The sequence below is a fragment of the Convolutriloba macropyga genome, unplaced genomic scaffold (genome assembly GCF_964194025.1).
Source record: "Convolutriloba macropyga unplaced genomic scaffold, txConMacr16.3 SCAFFOLD_5485, whole genome shotgun sequence".
Classification (NCBI taxonomy): domain Eukaryota; kingdom Metazoa; phylum Xenacoelomorpha; order Acoela; family Convolutidae; genus Convolutriloba; species Convolutriloba macropyga.
In genome coordinates, this window is record NW_027452747.1 from 1 (window position 1) to 16,837 (window position 16,837).

Sequence of the window (16,837 nt, forward strand, 5' to 3'; positions counted from 1 at the left end):
CTTATTCTACACCTTTCGAGCCACTTCACAAAGTCAGACTAGAGTCAAGCTCAACAGGGTCTTCTTTCCCCACTGATTTAGCTTTGCCCGTTCCCAAAGCTGTGGTTTCGCTGGATAGTAGATAGGGACAGTAGGAATCTCGTTAATCCATTCATGCGCGTCACTAATTAGATGACGAGGCATTTGGCTACCTTAAGAGAGTCATAGTTACTCCCGCCGTTTACCCGCGCTTATTTGAATTTCTTCACTTTGACATTCAGAGCACTGGGCAGAAATCACATTGCGTCAACACCGTTTCACCAGCCATCGCAATGCTTTGTTTTAATTAAACAGTCGGATTCCCCTTGTCCGAACCAGTTCAGAGTTCGAGTGTTTTTTGTGCAACAGAATAGACCTAAAGCATATCAGCTAGCAGTCAAACCAAACGCCAACAACCCGAAGGCCATCGCACGCTTTAGCAGACCGAAGCGTCAAACTAAAGGCTTGTTACCCCACTCCTCAGAGCCAATCCTTCTTCCGAAGGTACGGATCTATTTTGCCGACTTCCCTTATCTACACTGTTCCAAGACCAGAGGCTTTTCACCTTGGGGACCTGATGCGGTAATCGGTACGATTCACTCTCCTGACATCTGCTAAGCCAAACTTTTATGTGCCACCAGGAACAATTGGGACACAGCAAATGCTGCTGTGCTCTTGCACGCTTCGAGCCTTATCTCTGATTGAATCAATTCCAAGGACTCTACAACGTGTTATAAAGAAAAGATAACTCTTCCCCAAGGTCCCAATGACAAAGTTCGACCTCAATGACGTTGCCGTCTCAATGCCAGGAGAGTAAGTTCGGGAATTTTAACCCGATGCTCTTTCGAGACTCAGCAGTTTTCAAGAAACCACTATTCAAGACTTTGGCATTAGCCTGTCTTTTAGAATCGACTAACTCATGTGCAAACGCTGTTCACATGAAAGCCTTTCCCGCTTCAGTCCTCAAAGTTCTCATTTGAGTACTTGCTACTTCCACCAAGATCTGCTCCATTGATCGCTTCGCGCATACACTTGCGTGCATACTTTAGCGCAATCAATGTGTCCTCCTACACATGAATATCATTTTTGAGCTGGTGAGGCTCTTTTTCTCTAATCTAACTTGCGTTAGATATTGATATTCATGGTTGGGTATAGGCCACGAGCTCTAGTGCCATCCATTTTCAGGGCTGATTGATTCGGCAGGTGAGTTGTTACACACTCCTTAGCGGATTTCAACTTCCATGACCACCGTCCTGCTGTCAGTATCAATCAACACCTTTTGTGGTGACTCATGAGCAAGTAGTTAGGCGCCTTAACCCAACTTTTGGTTCATCCCACATCGCCGGTTCTGCTTACCAAAAGCGGCCCACAAAAAGCTTGCATTCATAGTCCAAGTGCAATTAAGTCACAAGGACATCTCACCGATTTATAGTTTGAGAATAGGTGAAGGAAAAATTTTCCCCCATTCCTCTAATCATTCGCTTTAACCGATGAAATTGCTTTGCGAAGATTTTTCAATCTTGCTCAAGCTTTTGCTATCCTGAGGGAAACTTCGGAGGAAACCAGCTACTAGATGGTTCGATTAGTCTTTCGCCCCTATGCTCAGGTCAGACGATCGATTTGCACGTCAGAACCGCTTCGGGCTTCCACCATGGTTTCCCGTGGCTTCGCCCTGCCCAAGCATAGATCACCATCTTTCGGGTCGTGTGCTACTTGCTCTGGATCAGTCATGCAATAAGAGCAAAACCGTCCGTGGTTGCGGGACACCGAATCGGCGCCCTCACCACACAAAGTAGTGCAATTCATAAAAATTACACTGTTCACTTTCATTTCGCGTGTGCGCTTTCAATGAGCGACAACACTTGCAAGCAACTCACACTCCTTGGTCCGTGTTTCAAGACGGGCTGTAGAGAGCATTGAATAGGAAGTTGAGGTCAGACAGGCAATCAAGATCAATTTATCTCATTTTGTTTAGAATCAACAAGAAGAATTCCGAGGAAAACTTCTGCTCGATTCATTAACAAGATTTGCCAAAAGACGACAACTACACTACTCGGTAGCCGAGAATATAATATCAAGGCATTGAGTATGGTAACGCTCACTCCAGTTCCCCTTCAACAGTTTCACGTACTTTTCACTCTCTCTTCAGAGTGCTTTTCAACTTTCCCTCACGGTACTTGTTTACTATCGGTCTCGCTTTATAATTAGCTTTTGGAGAGACATATCTCCAGCTTCGAGTTGCACTTTCAAACAACTCTACTCATAGGAATGAGCCATTATGACTGGTATCGAAAATGACCTTTACAGGATTTTCACCTTCTTTGATGCTACTTTCCAGTAGACATCAGGACAAATTCACCAGTCTAGCATCAAACCATACCGGACACCGAGAAATGTTGCCATTTCTCTTCCCGATGAGCTTTTCCCTGTTCATTCGCCATTACTAAGGGATTCTCAGTTGATTTCTTTTCCTCCCCTTACTGATATGCTTAAGTTAAGGGGGTTCTCTCGCCCAATTCAGGTTATGTAGTTGATTGTCTCTTAATTGGTTCACTGACCAATATGAGACAGAAACCGATTCAGCAGTTTTGTTCGCTACTACTATCAAACACAGGTCGAAGTTTCCATTCAGTCATTAATTCCAACTTTCAAATGTTGTTGTTTCAGCTTTCGCTTACTAGAAGCAACATAATACTCGCTGCAATACAGACCTCGGGAAACCCTCACCGTGAATAAGGTTCACTCACATATTTCACTACATTTTGCGTGGGATTGGAGATGAGGCTACTCGTTCTTGCTCAGTACTAGGCTGAAAATTAACGAAACTTCGTTACAAACGTTCACATGTTGATGTTTCCGCTTTCGCGTACTCGAAACAACATAATACTAGTCTTTGTAATTTAGTTTCATAATTTCAACTGTTCTCATGCAGAATTTTTGCTCATTCTTATCCCAAATTTTGACCTGGCTACTAGTTACACTCCTTGTACTTATTGCAAAATGACCACAAATTTCAACAGCTTTCACATGTTGCTGTTTCGGCTTTCGCTTACTACAGTCAACATAATACTCGTTGCAAAATAAGTGCTCGGCATCTGCAATTTTCCAAAGACGAAGTTTCGCCAGTTCAATTTTCGCTCGCCAATTATGGCTACTAATTCACACGGTACTGAGCTCAACAACATTAAATTTGTTCAGCAAGACTTTCACATGTTGATGTTTTGGCTTTCGCCTACTAGAAGCAACATAATACTCGTCTTGTTAGCTCATTCAATGAGAATAGCTTTTCCCGTTGAGAATTTTTGCCTTCAATTGGCGTTGTAGTGAGTTTGGCTACTCAGATCACCAAATACTTGTGACAATTCGAACCAGAAATGTTTTCAATTTTCACATGCTGATGTTTCGGATTCAACCTACTAGAAGCAGCATAATACTTGTATTCAACAATTTCTGTATCAAATCCCAGTTTTCTCTGGTGCATCTTTGCCAAACTATTCCAAACTGCCTGAGTCTGAATACCAATTACAGGTACTAGTAAATGCACGTTACTAAGGACTATATAGTTCTAGGTTACTGTACACAACGACGTTCACATGTTGATGTTTCAGCTGCCGCTTACTAGAAACAACATAATACTTATCGTGCATACCTTTCCATAACTTGTCCTTTTCAGATGCATTAGTTTCCCTTTGTCTTGGCTTCTACAGTCAGACTGGCTACTAGTAACAGCACAGTACTAATCACATATCGTTCTACAGTTTGCAGACAACTTTCACATGTTGATGTTTCAGCTTTCGCCTACTAGAAACAACATAATACTCGCTGTATACATTTGTAGTTCTCTATGTAACTTTCATGTGAAGAAGTTTCGCCAGTCTTTTTGACTGTCTCAAATCTGAGTCATGCTTAGGCTACTAGTTGCTTCATAGTACTTATCGCCTCGAGATCATTGAACAAAACTTGATTTTCACATGTTGCTGTTTCAGCTTCCGCTTACTAGAAACAACATAATACTAGTCTCATTAAGTTCCGTCTCTTTGCAATTTTCTTATGAAGAAAATTCGCCATCACAATGACTCCAGCAGTTCTTGATCAAGGAATGCAATCATTGATCAGAATGCTATTATTTGAATCGGTTCTGCTTTAAGTGTTCCAATTTTATTGGAAGCACCAACAATAGAACATCAATGTGTTCAATCGAGAGTTATATAACCCTGAATCGGACGCAGTCAACAGCCGAAGCCGAGACCGCCTTTTGCGTTAGAGAGGTCGGTAAACAAATCTTGCGATTCATACCGAATTAACACATATAGCTGTGCTCCTCTTCGTAAAGCGAGCCAAGTGATCCCCTGTTGAAGGATGTATTTGGACCAATCTAGTAGCATTTGGTTTCCAACAAGCTCTCCCAAGTTAGCTTACTTATTGGGCTTTTCAACCAATTCGGTTGGCTACAAGCATCATCAAAGTACTAGCCACAGTTTGATCGCAAAATTCTACGACTTTCACATGTTGATGTTTCGGCTTGCGCTTAGCCTACTATAAGCAACATAATACTAGTCATATCATAGAGCGTGATCAGCTTGTGACGTTCTCATGATGAAGTTTCACCAACAGTGTCTCACTTCGAGCTTAAATCCAGCTACTAGTAACTACACAGTACTGACTGCAACGATAACTTTTATCTATACCTTTCACATGCTGCGCTTTCGGCCAGGGCCTACTAACGTCAACATAATACTCGATATAAACTTTTGTTCATGATGCAGCTTCCCCATGCAGAAGTTTCGCCTTCAAATGCTCTCTTGGCCATATGACGTAAGAAAAGGTTACTAGTAACATCACAGTACTAGCCACAGTTTGATTGCAAAATTCTACGACTTTCACATGTTGATGTTTCGGCTTGCGCTTAGCCTACTAGAAGCAACATAATACTAGTCATATCATAGAGCGTGATCAGCTTGTGACGTTCTCATGATGAAGTTTCACCAACAGTGTCTCATTTCGAGCTTAAATCCAGCTACTAGTAACTACACAGTACTGACTGCAACGCTAACTTTTATCTATACCTTTCACATGCTGCGCTTTCGGCCAGGGCCTACTAACGTCAACATAATACTCGATATAAACTTTTGTTCATGATGCAGCTTCCCCATGCAGAAGTTTCGCCTTCAAATGCTCTCTTGGCCATATGACGTAACACAAGGTTACTAGTAACATCACAGTACTAGCCACAATTTGATCGCAAAATTCTACGACTTTCACATGTTGATGTTTCGGCTTGCGCTTAGCCTACTATAAGCAACATAATACTAGTCATATCATAGAGCGTGATCAGCTTGTGACGTTCTCATGATGAAGTTTCACCAACAGTGTCTCACTTCGAGCTTAAATCCAGCTACTAGTAACTACACAGTACTGACTGCAACGATAACTTTTATCTATACCTTTCACATGCTGCGCTTTCGGCCAGGGCCTACTAACGTCAACATAATACTCGATATAAACTTTTGTTCATGATGCAGCTTCCCCATGCAGAAGTTTCGCCTTCAAATGCTCTCTTGGCCATATGACGTAAGAAAAGGTTACTAGTAACATCACAGTACTAGCCACAGTTTGATTGCAAAATTCTACGACTTTCACATGTTGATGTTTCGGCTTGCGCTTAGCCTACTAGAAGCAACATAATACTAGTCATATCATAGAGCGTGATCAGCTTGTGACGTTCTCATGATGAAGTTTCACCAACAGTGTCTCATTTCGAGCTTAAATCCAGCTACTAGTAACTACACAGTACTGACTGCAACGCTAACTTTTATCTATACCTTTCACATGCTGCGCTTTCGGCCAGGGCCTACTAACGTCAACATAATACTCGATATAAACTTTTGTTCATGATGCAGCTTCCCCATGCAGAAGTTTCGCCTTCAAATGCTCTCTTGGCCATATGACGTAACACAAGGTTACTAGTAACATCACAGTACTAGCCACAATTTGATCGCAAAATTCTACGACTTTCACATGTTGATGTTTCGGCTTGCGCTTAGCCTACTAGAAGCAACATAATACTAGTCATATCATGGAGCGTGATCAGCTTGTGACGTTCTCATGATGAAGTTTCACCAACAGTGTCTCATTTCGAGCTTAAATCCAGCTACTAGTAACTACACAGTACTGACTGCAACGATAACTTTTATCTATACCTTTCACATGCTGCGCTTTCGGCCAGGGCCTACTAATGTCAACATAATACTCGATATAAACTTTTGTTCATGATGCAGCTTCCCCATGCAGAAGTTTCGCCTTCAAATGCTCTCTTGGCCATATGACGTAACACAAGGTTACTAGTAACATCACAGTACTAGCCACAATTTGATCGCAAAATTCTACGACTTTCACATGTTGATGTTTCGGCTTGCGCTTAGCCTACTAGAAGCAACATAATACTAGTCATATCATAGAGCTTGATCAGCTTGTGACATTCTCATGATGAAGTTTCACCAACAGTGTCTCATTTTGAGCTTAAATCCAGCTACTAGTAACTACACAGTACTGACTGCAACAATAACTTTTATCTATACCTTTCACATGCTGCGTTTTCGGCCAAGGCCTACTAACGTCAACATAATACTCGATATAAAATTTTGATCATGATGCAGCTTTCCCATGCAGAAGTTTCGCCTTCAAATGCTCTCTTGGCCATATGACGGAACACCAGGTTACTAGTAACATCACAGTACTAGCCACAGTTTGATTGCAAAATTCTACGACTTTCACATGTTGAGTTTCGGCTTGCGCTTAGCCTACTAGAAGCAACATAATACTAGTCATATCATAGAGCGTGATCAGCTTGTGACGTTCTCATGATGAAGTTTCACCAATAGTGTTTCATTCGAATTGGTTCTGCTTTAAGCTCTCCAATTGTTTTGGATGAACCAGTTTTGCCCTTCGAAGCCACTTTTGTGAGCTTTTGTGGGTCTTTACCAAGAGGATATACCTCAAGGCCTCTTTCAATTCCTTTAAGTTCTTTCAACTCCTTTACAGTTTCTAGGTTCACATAGCTGCAAACCTTATTTCTAGTTTTAAGTCTGGCCAACTTGGGGAGAGTTGGTGCAGACCGTGACCAATTCTAGTAGGATGCCACAACAAGAATGTGATCAACTTAGCTTGTCGATGAACCTGCCCCACATTCAAACAACTCTATCGCCTTTTCCTCGTATAGTTATATGCGAGGGCCTCTCATAGAGAGCGCTGTTAGCAACCTTTTCCACATAGACGATAAAGTTGTGAGTGTTTTGCACATGGCTGTTGTCATCACCACGTGACGAGTCAACTCAGCTTGACTCTCTACACTCCGACAAGCTTTGCACATACGCCTTTAGTTCAGTATGTGTCTTTAATCTGACTCCGGTGCCTCAAGCCGGAAAAATTGTCAGATTATGATCATTATCGGTTAGTCATCCCGATGCAAGATCGTATCGTACTGTCTTTGTCTACCTCCAGATTCCGAAGAACAGGAGGAGACTCTCCCAGACCTACATATCTGGGAGAATGTTCAGAGGGCGAGAAGCTGTGGATTACTCTCCCCTAAGAACTGACTAAACTTTACCCTCGTCCAAGGTAAGTTTATTTTAGCTAGCCTTCTATGTAAAGGATCTGAGGCTAAGCTGTGTTTTTTCGAGCCTTTGGCTCGGAGCAAGTTCAGTGGGCGCCCCGAGTAGCTCAACTCTTTCCCACTGAACAGCGCAACGCTCTGTCACTCGCTGGGATTTTTGCGTGTCGGTTCTAACCACGCGACTTGTGGACCTTTTTAGGCCTTTCTCATTCACAAGTCTATAGCTGGGCTTCTATAACCCAGCTTCTGAGATCTAGATAGCTGCAGTTCTGCTAGGCTGCTTTTGCTAACTAGTCTCCCTTTAAGCAGTCCCTTGCCATGACTGCTGAACTATGTATCCACACAAGTAGTTTTTGAGCTCGATACATAATTCGAGATTGGTTGCCAAGCAATCTCTAGCGACAGAGCGTCATGCGCACTACAGACATGGCCTCTACCAGCAGCCATGCCCGAAGGAATCAATCACTGATCCTTCCGCAGGTTCCCCTACGGAAACCTTGTTACGACTTTTACTTCCTCTAGACAATTAAGCTCGATCCGCTTCATCCCGTTGCCGGAGACCGAAGTCCCAACAGTAGGAATTTGCAATTCTTGCTTAACTATCCAATCAGTAGTAGCGACGGGCGGTGTGTACAAAGGGCAGGGACGTAATCCCTATGAGTTGTTGACTCATAAGTACCAGGAATTCCTGGTTCACGTCTGCAAGTTACAACAGACGATCCCCTTGAAGCGCTGTACTTTTCTCTGATTGCCCAGTCCATTTCGGACCAAGGGCTGAGTACTCAATCTAAAAGTACACAGTGTAGCGCGCGTGCAGTCCAGAACATCTAAGGGCATCACAGACCTGTTATAGCCTCACTTCATCTGCGGTATTTAATTCCGCATAGTTCCTCTAAGAAGTGTTTGAATTCACATATAGTGAATTTCATTATTTAGATGGAGAAGATCTCGTTCGTTATCGGAATTAACCAGACAGATCACTCCACTAACTAAGAACGGCCATGCACCACCGCCCATATAATCATGAAAGATATTCAATCTGTCAATCCTTAAGATGTCTGGACCGGGTGAGTTTTCCCGTGTTGAGTCAAATTAAGCCGCAGGCTCCACTCCTGGTGGTGCCCTTCCGTCAATTCCTTTAAGTTTCGATTTTGCAACCATACTTCCCCCGGAACCAATAAACTTTGGTTTCCCGGTTAATCTCTTGCCAAGTCAAGATCGACTTTGACAAATTGTAGGTTGGTATAGTTTATGGTCAGAATTACGAGGGTATCTAATCCTCTTCAATACTCTGACTTTCGTTCTTGATTAATGAAAACATTCTTGGCAAATGCTTTCGCAGTAGTTTGTCTTGCCACGATCCAAGAATTTCACCTCTAACGTAGCAATACAAATGCCCCCGTCTGTTCCTTTCAATCATTACCGCACTCAGCCAACCGGCATCAATCGAGTAGCGGGTCATTCTCCATTATTCCATGCTTTATTATTCGATCCCAAAGGATGCTTTGAACACTCTAATTTTCTCAGGGTGAAAACACCGTTTCCACAGTTCGTCACATTTAAGTGCAAACTATTTCTTCGATGCGAAGGATGAGCGGAACGAGTCAACAGATTTAACTGAAGACCATGTTGCCGTTCTACTCAAACAGATCCAACTATGAGCTTTTTAAACGCAGCAACTATTGCATACGCTTGTAGAGGCTGGTATTACCGCGGCTGCTGGCACCAGACTTGCCCTCTACTCGTTCATCAATGGAGCTTTTAAGTCCATTCCATTCTGATTACAAACCATAAAGGTTCATATCATTATTTCTAGTCACTACCTCCTCGTGCGGAGAGTGGGTAATTTGCGTGCCTGCTGCCTTCCTTGGATGTGGTAGCCGTTTCTAAGGCTCCCTCTCCGGAATCGAACCCTGATTCCCCGTTACCCGTCACAACCATGGTAGTCCGTTACACTACCATCATAGGTTGATAGGTCAGAAATTCGGAAGTTCCGTCCCCAAGCCGAAGCTATCTGGGATCTTTCAGTTACTAGGACTCATCACGGGATGTGTCTGTACTTAGCAAATCACCCGGTGTAGTCTTGTAAAAGTCTCCGACAGTGTCGGACAATCAGCATGCATTAGCTGCAGGGTTACCGCAGTTATTCATTTAGCTTGCAAATCAACTAATAGATAGTAACTGATTTAATGAGCCATTCGCGGTTCCACTTTTTCAAGCTTCGCTTGCACATGCATGGCTTAGTCTTTCAGACAAGCATATGGCAACTGACAGGATCAATCAGTTTAATTGTACTTTGAACAATCTTTCGATTTGTTCGAATTTAGAAAGACATAGCCTTGCGGCCTCGTCAATCTTGCTTTGAGCTTTTTAAATCACGAAGAGTTTCAATGCATGCTTTGGCATGGCTACTAGTTACTACACAGTACTCTACACACTTAGAGTTACCCACGATTACACATTTCACATGCTGATGTTTCGGCTCGCGCGTACTAGAAACAGCATAATACTATGTGTACTGGTAGATAGCGCTCTGTGAGCATTTCCCATGAGCAGGTTTTGCCCTCCAAATCTCTGTTCTACTGTTACCAATACCGGCTAACAACTGTATCATACTAGGGAGAATTGACTCATGATTTAAAAACCAGATGTTCACATGTCGATGTTTCGGCTCTCGCCTACTAGAAACAACATAATACTAGTCTGTTAAAAATCTCAATCACGCCGCCTCTTCAGATACAGAAGTTTTACCTTTTATTGGTTAGAGAACAGCTTTCCAGCTGTCGACATGGTTACTAGTAACAACACCGTACTCAACACAAAAACTTTTCAACTTCACAACTTTCACATGCTGATGTTTCTGCTTTCGCATACTAGAAACAGCATAATACTTATTGTTTTGTCAAGTAATTTGTGTGTCTTTCCCATGTGAAGTTTCACCGGTCAACAATGTTTCCCTGACCAATTACGGCTACTAGTAGCTGTATAATACTAGGGAAAATGATTGAGGATTTAATATCAGATTTTCACATGTTGATGTTTCGGCTTTCGCCTACTAGAAACAACATAATACTAGTCTGCTAAGAAATCTCGCTCAAATTGCCTTTTCACATACAGAAGTTTCACCTTCTATTGGTTAGAGAACAGTTCTCAGCTGTCGACATGGTTACTAGTAACAACATCGTACTCAACACAAAAATTCTTCAACTTCACAACTTTCACATGCTGATGTTTCTGCTTTCGCGTACTAGAAACAGCATAATACTTATTGCTTTGTCAAGAAGTGTGTGTGTCTTTCCCATGCGAAAGTTTCACCGGTCAGCAATAATTGCCGTGTCCAATTAAGGTTACTCATAGCTGTATAATACTAGGGAAAATGATTGAGGATTTAATATCAGATTTTCACATGTTGATGTTTCGGCTTTCGCCTACTAGAAACAACATAATACTAGTCTGCTAATAAATCTCGCTCAAATTGCCTTTTCACATACAGAAGTTTCACCTCTTCTTGGTCACTGTACAGATGATGCTGTCTGTTCTTTATTTGGTTCTGCTTATTATAAGGAGGGGCATCACTCCTTCCTCCTTGGTTTGCATGCATTAAGCCTGCTTTGTGAAAAGCGTATCTTTCTAGCTTTTCTTCGCCTTACTCGAGTAGGACGATACAATCCAGACATTAGTCAGTCTTGGTGTAAAGTCACTGAGTATTATTCGGTTCTGCTTTATTCAGCAATATGCTGTATAATTGTTGTAATTTGCGAACATATTTGTTCTCAGTTCCGAACTACTAGCGACGACAGATTACCAGCGGTCATGAGCCATCAAGGTAGTTCTTTGGTGCATCAAGTAGAGAGGTGCCATCAAACAACACTTCCCTAATAATGCTACACACATAGAATTTGCTACAGTGCAGCTTTTTACTTTGCAAAATTTGCGCACAAATTTTGCATAGAATAAATGTTTTATCAAGATTTTTAGATCCCCTCCCTTGAGAGAACGTTACTCCTTTAAGTGAACACCCCGCGGCGTCCTGTTGTTATTGCTTATAACCATTTCGCAAGCCGGAGGCATAATGCACTACGCAAGCCGCTACTTTGGCACAGAGGCACCTAGTTTTACACCCGGGACTTCAGGTGGCCCAGTTTTACACCCAGTACAGCGGTGCCAGTTGGTAACCCGGTGGATCCTCGGAGACCAGACATGATCATAGATCAAACCCGATGTATGCTACTCCTGAACGTATAGTATCTCCACTGTGCAATGAAATTATCGTTCGTTTCGGGCCTTCCTATACGTTCAGCAGACAATCGCTAGGAATTCACCTCGTGACCCGTGGTGACCACACTGGATTTCAAGTTTATTGATTTGGACAGACCTGTCATTTATTTTGCTTTTCAGCTTCAGTTCTGCTCGATCTAGCTTGCCTAAGGCTTGATCTCGCTTTGCTCACCCCTGTAGGAGCCTCTACTAGTACCACTCGGAGTAATGGGGAATCCACCAGACCTAATCGATGAATGCCATCAAACAACAAACATCATACCCGGCTTCATCAGGCATATTTTATTACTTCCGAGAGGTACTTTAGTATCAGATCTTTCTCCATGCCTCTTATGAGGACCCGTCAGACCTTTCGGTTTATCGTTTAGCTTCAGTCCTGCTCGATCTAGCTTTCCCAAGGCTCGATCTAGCTCTATTCGCCCCACTAGAGGGCTCTCTAAGACCCCTCGGTCTTAGTGTTAGCTCCGGTACTGCTCGGTCGTGCTTGCTGAAGGCCCGACCCAGCTTTAGTTAGATTCTCGTACTTTCTCTTGGCCTCTCTAGGAGGACCAGACAGACCTCTCGGTCTATCGTTTAGCTTCAGTCCTGCTCGATCTAGCTTGCCCAAGGCTTGATCAAGCTCTATTCGCCCCGCTAGAGGGCTCTCTAAGACCCCTCGGTCTTAGTGTTATCTTCTGTAATGCCTAACCAAGCTTACTACAGGCCTTGGTCAGGTCTTTATCGGTCACCGATTAGTAACAGACCAATCATAGGGCCTTCCACCCTATCCGGGTTGAGGTCTTTAGTCCAGCCATATTTTGACAAGACACCTCTCCCTAATAATGCCCCACACATAGAATTACTGTCCATGCAGTATTTAACTTGTGTTTTTTTCTAAAATTTGATTTTCACTTTTTGGAGGTTCATTTGCTCCTCTGACACTCTTTCAGCTTCAATCTTACTCGATCTAGCTTTCCCAAGGCTCGATCTAGCTCTATTCGCCCCACTAGAGGGCTCTCTAAGACACTTCGGTCTTAGTGTTAGCTCCGGTCTTGCTCAATCGTGCTTGCTGAAGGCGCGATCAAGCTTTAGTTAGCTTCTCGTACTTCCTCTTGGCCTCTCTAGGAGGACCAGACAGACCTCTCGGTCTATCGTTTAGCTTCAGTCCTGCTCGATCTAGCTTTCCCAAGGCTCGATCTAGCTCTATTCGCCCTGCTAGAGGGCTCTCTAAGACCCCTCGGTCTTAGTGTTAGCTCCGGTACAGCTCGGTCGTGCTTGCTGAAGGCCCGATCAAGCTTTAGTTAGATTCTCGTACTTTCTCTTGGCCTCTATAGGAGGACCAGACAGACCTCTCGGTCTATCGTTTAGCTTCAGTCCTGCTTGATCTAGCTTTCCCAAGGCTCGATCTAGCTCTATTCGCCCTGCTAGAGGGCTCTCTAAGACCCCTCGGTCTTAGTGTTAGCTCCGGTACAGCTCGGTCGTGCTTGCTGAAGGCCCGATCAAGCTTTAGTTAGCTTCTCGTACTTTCTCTTGGCCTCTCTAGGAGGACCAGACAGACCTCTCGGTCTATCGTTTAGCTTCAGTCCTGCTCGATCTAGCTTTCCCAAGGCTCGATCTAGATCTATTCGCCCTGCTAGAGGGCTCTCTAAGACCCCTCGGTCTTAGTGTTAGCTCCGGTACAGCTCGGTCGTGCTTGCTGAAGGCCTGATCAAGCTTTAGTTAGCTTCTCGTACTTTCTCTTGGCCTCTCTAGGAGGACCAGACAGACCTTTCGGTCTCTTGCTTAGCTTCAGTCCTGCTCGATCTAGCTTTCCCAAGGCTCGATCTAGCTCTATTCGCCCCGCTAGAGGGCTCTCTAAGACCCCTCGGTCTTAGTGTTAACTCCTGTAATGCCTAACCAAGCTTACTACAGGCCTTGGTCAGGTCTTTATCGGTCACCGATTAGTAACAGACCGATCATGGGGCCTTCCACCCTATCCGGGTTGAGGTCTTTAGTCCAGCCATATTTTGACAAGACACCTCCCCCTAATAATGCCCCACACATAGAAATACTGTCCATGCAGTATTTAACTTGTGTTTTTTCTAAAATTTGATTTTCACTTTTTGGAGGTTCATTTGCTCCTCTGACACTCTTTCAGCTTCAATCTTACTCGATCTAGCTTTCCCAAGGCTCGATCTAGCTCTATTCGCCCCACCAGAGGGCTCTCTAAGACACTTCGGTCTTAGTGTTAGCTCCGGTCTTGCTCAATCGTGCTTGCTGAAGGCGCGATCAAGCTTTAGTTAGCTTCTCGTACTTTCTCTTGGCCTCTCTAGGAGGACCAGACAGACCTCTCGGTCTATCGTTTAGCTTCAGTCCTGCTCGATCTAGCTTTCCCAAGGCTCGATCTAGCTCTATTCGCCCCGCTAGAGGGCTCTCTAAGACCCCTCGGTCTTAGTGTTAGCTCCGGTACAGCTCGGTCGTGCTTGCTGAAGGCCCGATCAAGCTTTAGTTGGCTTCTCGTACTTTCTCTTGGCCTCTCTAGGAGGACCAGACAGACCTCTCGGTCTCTTGCTTAGCTTCAGTCCTGCTCGATCTAGCTTGCCCAAGGCTTGATCAAGCTCTATTCGCCCCGCTAGAGGGCTCTCTAAGACCCCTCGGTCTTAGTGTTAGCTCCGGTACAGCTCGGTCGTGCTTGCTGAAGGCCCGATCAAGCTTTAGTTAGCTTCTCGTTTTTTCTCTTGGCCTCTCTAGGAGGACCAGACAGACCTCTCGGTCTATCGTTTAGCTTCAGTCCTGCTCGATCTAGCTTTCCCAAGGCTCGATCTAGCTCTATTCGCCCCGCTAGAGGGCTCTCTAAGACCCCTCGGTCTTAGTGTTAGCTCCGGTACAGCTCGGTCGTGCTTGCTGAAGGCCCGATCAAGCTTTAGTTGGCTTCTCGTACTTTCTCTTGGCCTCTCTAGGAGGACCAGACAGACCTCTCGGTCTATCCTTTAGCTTCAGTCCTGCTCGATCTAGCTTTCCCAAGGCTCGATCTAGCTCTATTCGCCCCGCTAGAGGGCTCTCTAAGACCCCTCGGTCTTAGTGTTATCTCCTGTAATGCCTAACCAAGCTTACTACAGGCCTTGGTCAGGTCTTTATCGGTCACCGATTAGTAACAGACCGATCATAGGGCCTTCCACCCTATCTGGGTTGAGGTCTTTAGTCCAGCCATATTTTGACAAGACACCTCCCCCTAATAATGCCCCACACATAGAATTACTGTTTATGCAGCTTTTCACTTGTGAAATTTTTAATTTTCGCAATTATTATAGAATAAGTGTTTGCGCAGCTTTTCATAGGTCGAGCTCTAGCTAGCTAGCTCAAGCTAGCTAGCTAGCTCAAGCTCAAGCTATCTAGCTCAAGCTCAAGCCAGCTAGCTCAAGCTCAAGCTAGCTAGCTAGCTCAAGCTCAAGCTAGCTAGCTAGCTCAAGCTCAAGCTAGCTAGCTCAAGCTCAAGCTAGCTAGCTCAAGCTCAAGCTAGCTAGCTAGCTCAAGCTCAAGCTCAAGCTAGCTAGCTCAAGCTCAAGCTCAAGCTAGCTAGCTAGCTCAAGCTCAAGCTAGCTAGCTAGCTCAAGCTCAAGCTAGCTAGCTAGCTCAAGCTCAAGCTAGCTAGCTCAAGCTCAAGCTCAAGCTCAAGCTAGCTAGCTAGCTCAAGCTAGCTAGCTAGCTCAAGCTCAAGCTAGCTAGCTAGCTCAAGTTCAAGCTAGCTAGCTAGCTCAAGCTCAAGCTAGCTAGCTAGCTCAAGCTCAAGCTAGCTAGCTCAAGCTCAAGCTAGCTAGCTCAAGCTCAAGCTAGCTAGCTAGCTCAAGCTCAAGCTCAAGCTAGCTAGCTCAAGCTCAAGCTCAAGCTAGCTAGCTAGCTCAAGCTCAAGCTAGCTAGCTAGCTCAAGCTCAAGCTCAAGCTAGCTAGCTAGCTCAAGTTCAAGCTAGCTAGCTAGCTCAAGCTCAAGCTAGCTAGCTCAAGCTCAAGCTAGCTAGCTCAAGCTCAAGCCAGCTAGCTCAAGCTCAAGCTCAAGCTAGCTAGCTAGCTCAAGCACAAGCTAGCTAGCTAGCTCAATCTCAAGCTAGCTAGCTCAAGCTCAAGCTAGCTAGCTCAAGCTCAAGCTAGCTAGCTAGCTCAAGCTCAAGCTCAAGCTAGCTAGCTCAAGCTCAAGCTCAAGCTAGCTAGCTAGCTCAAGCTCAAGCTAGCTAGCTAGCTCAAGCTCAAGCTCAAGCTAGCTAGCTCAAGCTCAAGCTCAAGCTAGCTAGCTAGCTCAAGCTCAAGCTGGCTAGCTAGCTCAAGCTCAAGCTAGCTAGCTAGCTCAAGCTCAAGCTAGCTAGCTCAAGCTCAAGCTCAAGCTCAAGCTAGCTAGCTAGCTCAAGCTAGCTAGCTAGCTCAAGCTCAAGCTAGCTAGCTAGCTCAAGTTCAAGCTAGCTAGCTAGCTCAAGCTCAAGCTAGCTAGCTAGCTCAAGCTCAAGCTAGCTAGCTCAAGCTCAAGCTAGCTAGCTCAAGCTCAAGCTAGCTAGCTAGCTCAAGCTCAAGCTCAAGCTAGCTAGCTCAAGCTCAAGCTCAAGCTAGCTAGCTAGCTCAAGCTCAAGCTAGCTAGCTAGCTCAAGCTCAAGCTAGCTAGCTAGCTCAAGTTCAAGCTAGCTAGCTAGCTCAAGCTCAAGCTAGCTAGCTCAAGCTCAAGCTAGCTAGCTCAAACTCAAGCTAGCTAGCTAGCTCAAGTTCAAGCTAGCTAGCTAGCTCAAGCTCAATCTAGCTAGCTCAAGCTCAAGCTAGCTAGCTCAAGCTCAAGCTAGCTAGCTCAAGCTCCAGCTAGCTAGCTAGCTCAAGCTCAAGCTCAAGCTAGCTAGCTCAAGCTCAAGCTCAAGCTAGCTAGCTAGCTCAAGCTCAAGCTAGCTAGCTAGCTCAAGCTCAAGCTAGCTAGCTAGCTCAAGTTCAAGCTAGCTA

General features: G+C 44.5%; 2 pseudogenes; both read right to left on the reverse strand.

The window, feature by feature from the left end:
- Positions 1 to 2,544, reverse strand: LOC142357770 (large subunit ribosomal RNA; annotated as a pseudogene; the record flags this gene model as incomplete).
- Positions 2,545 to 4,227: 1,683 nt separating this feature from the next.
- LOC142357769 (5.8S ribosomal RNA) lies at positions 4,228 to 4,379 on the reverse strand (annotated as a pseudogene).
- Between the last annotated feature and the right edge of the window lie 12,458 nt (positions 4,380 to 16,837).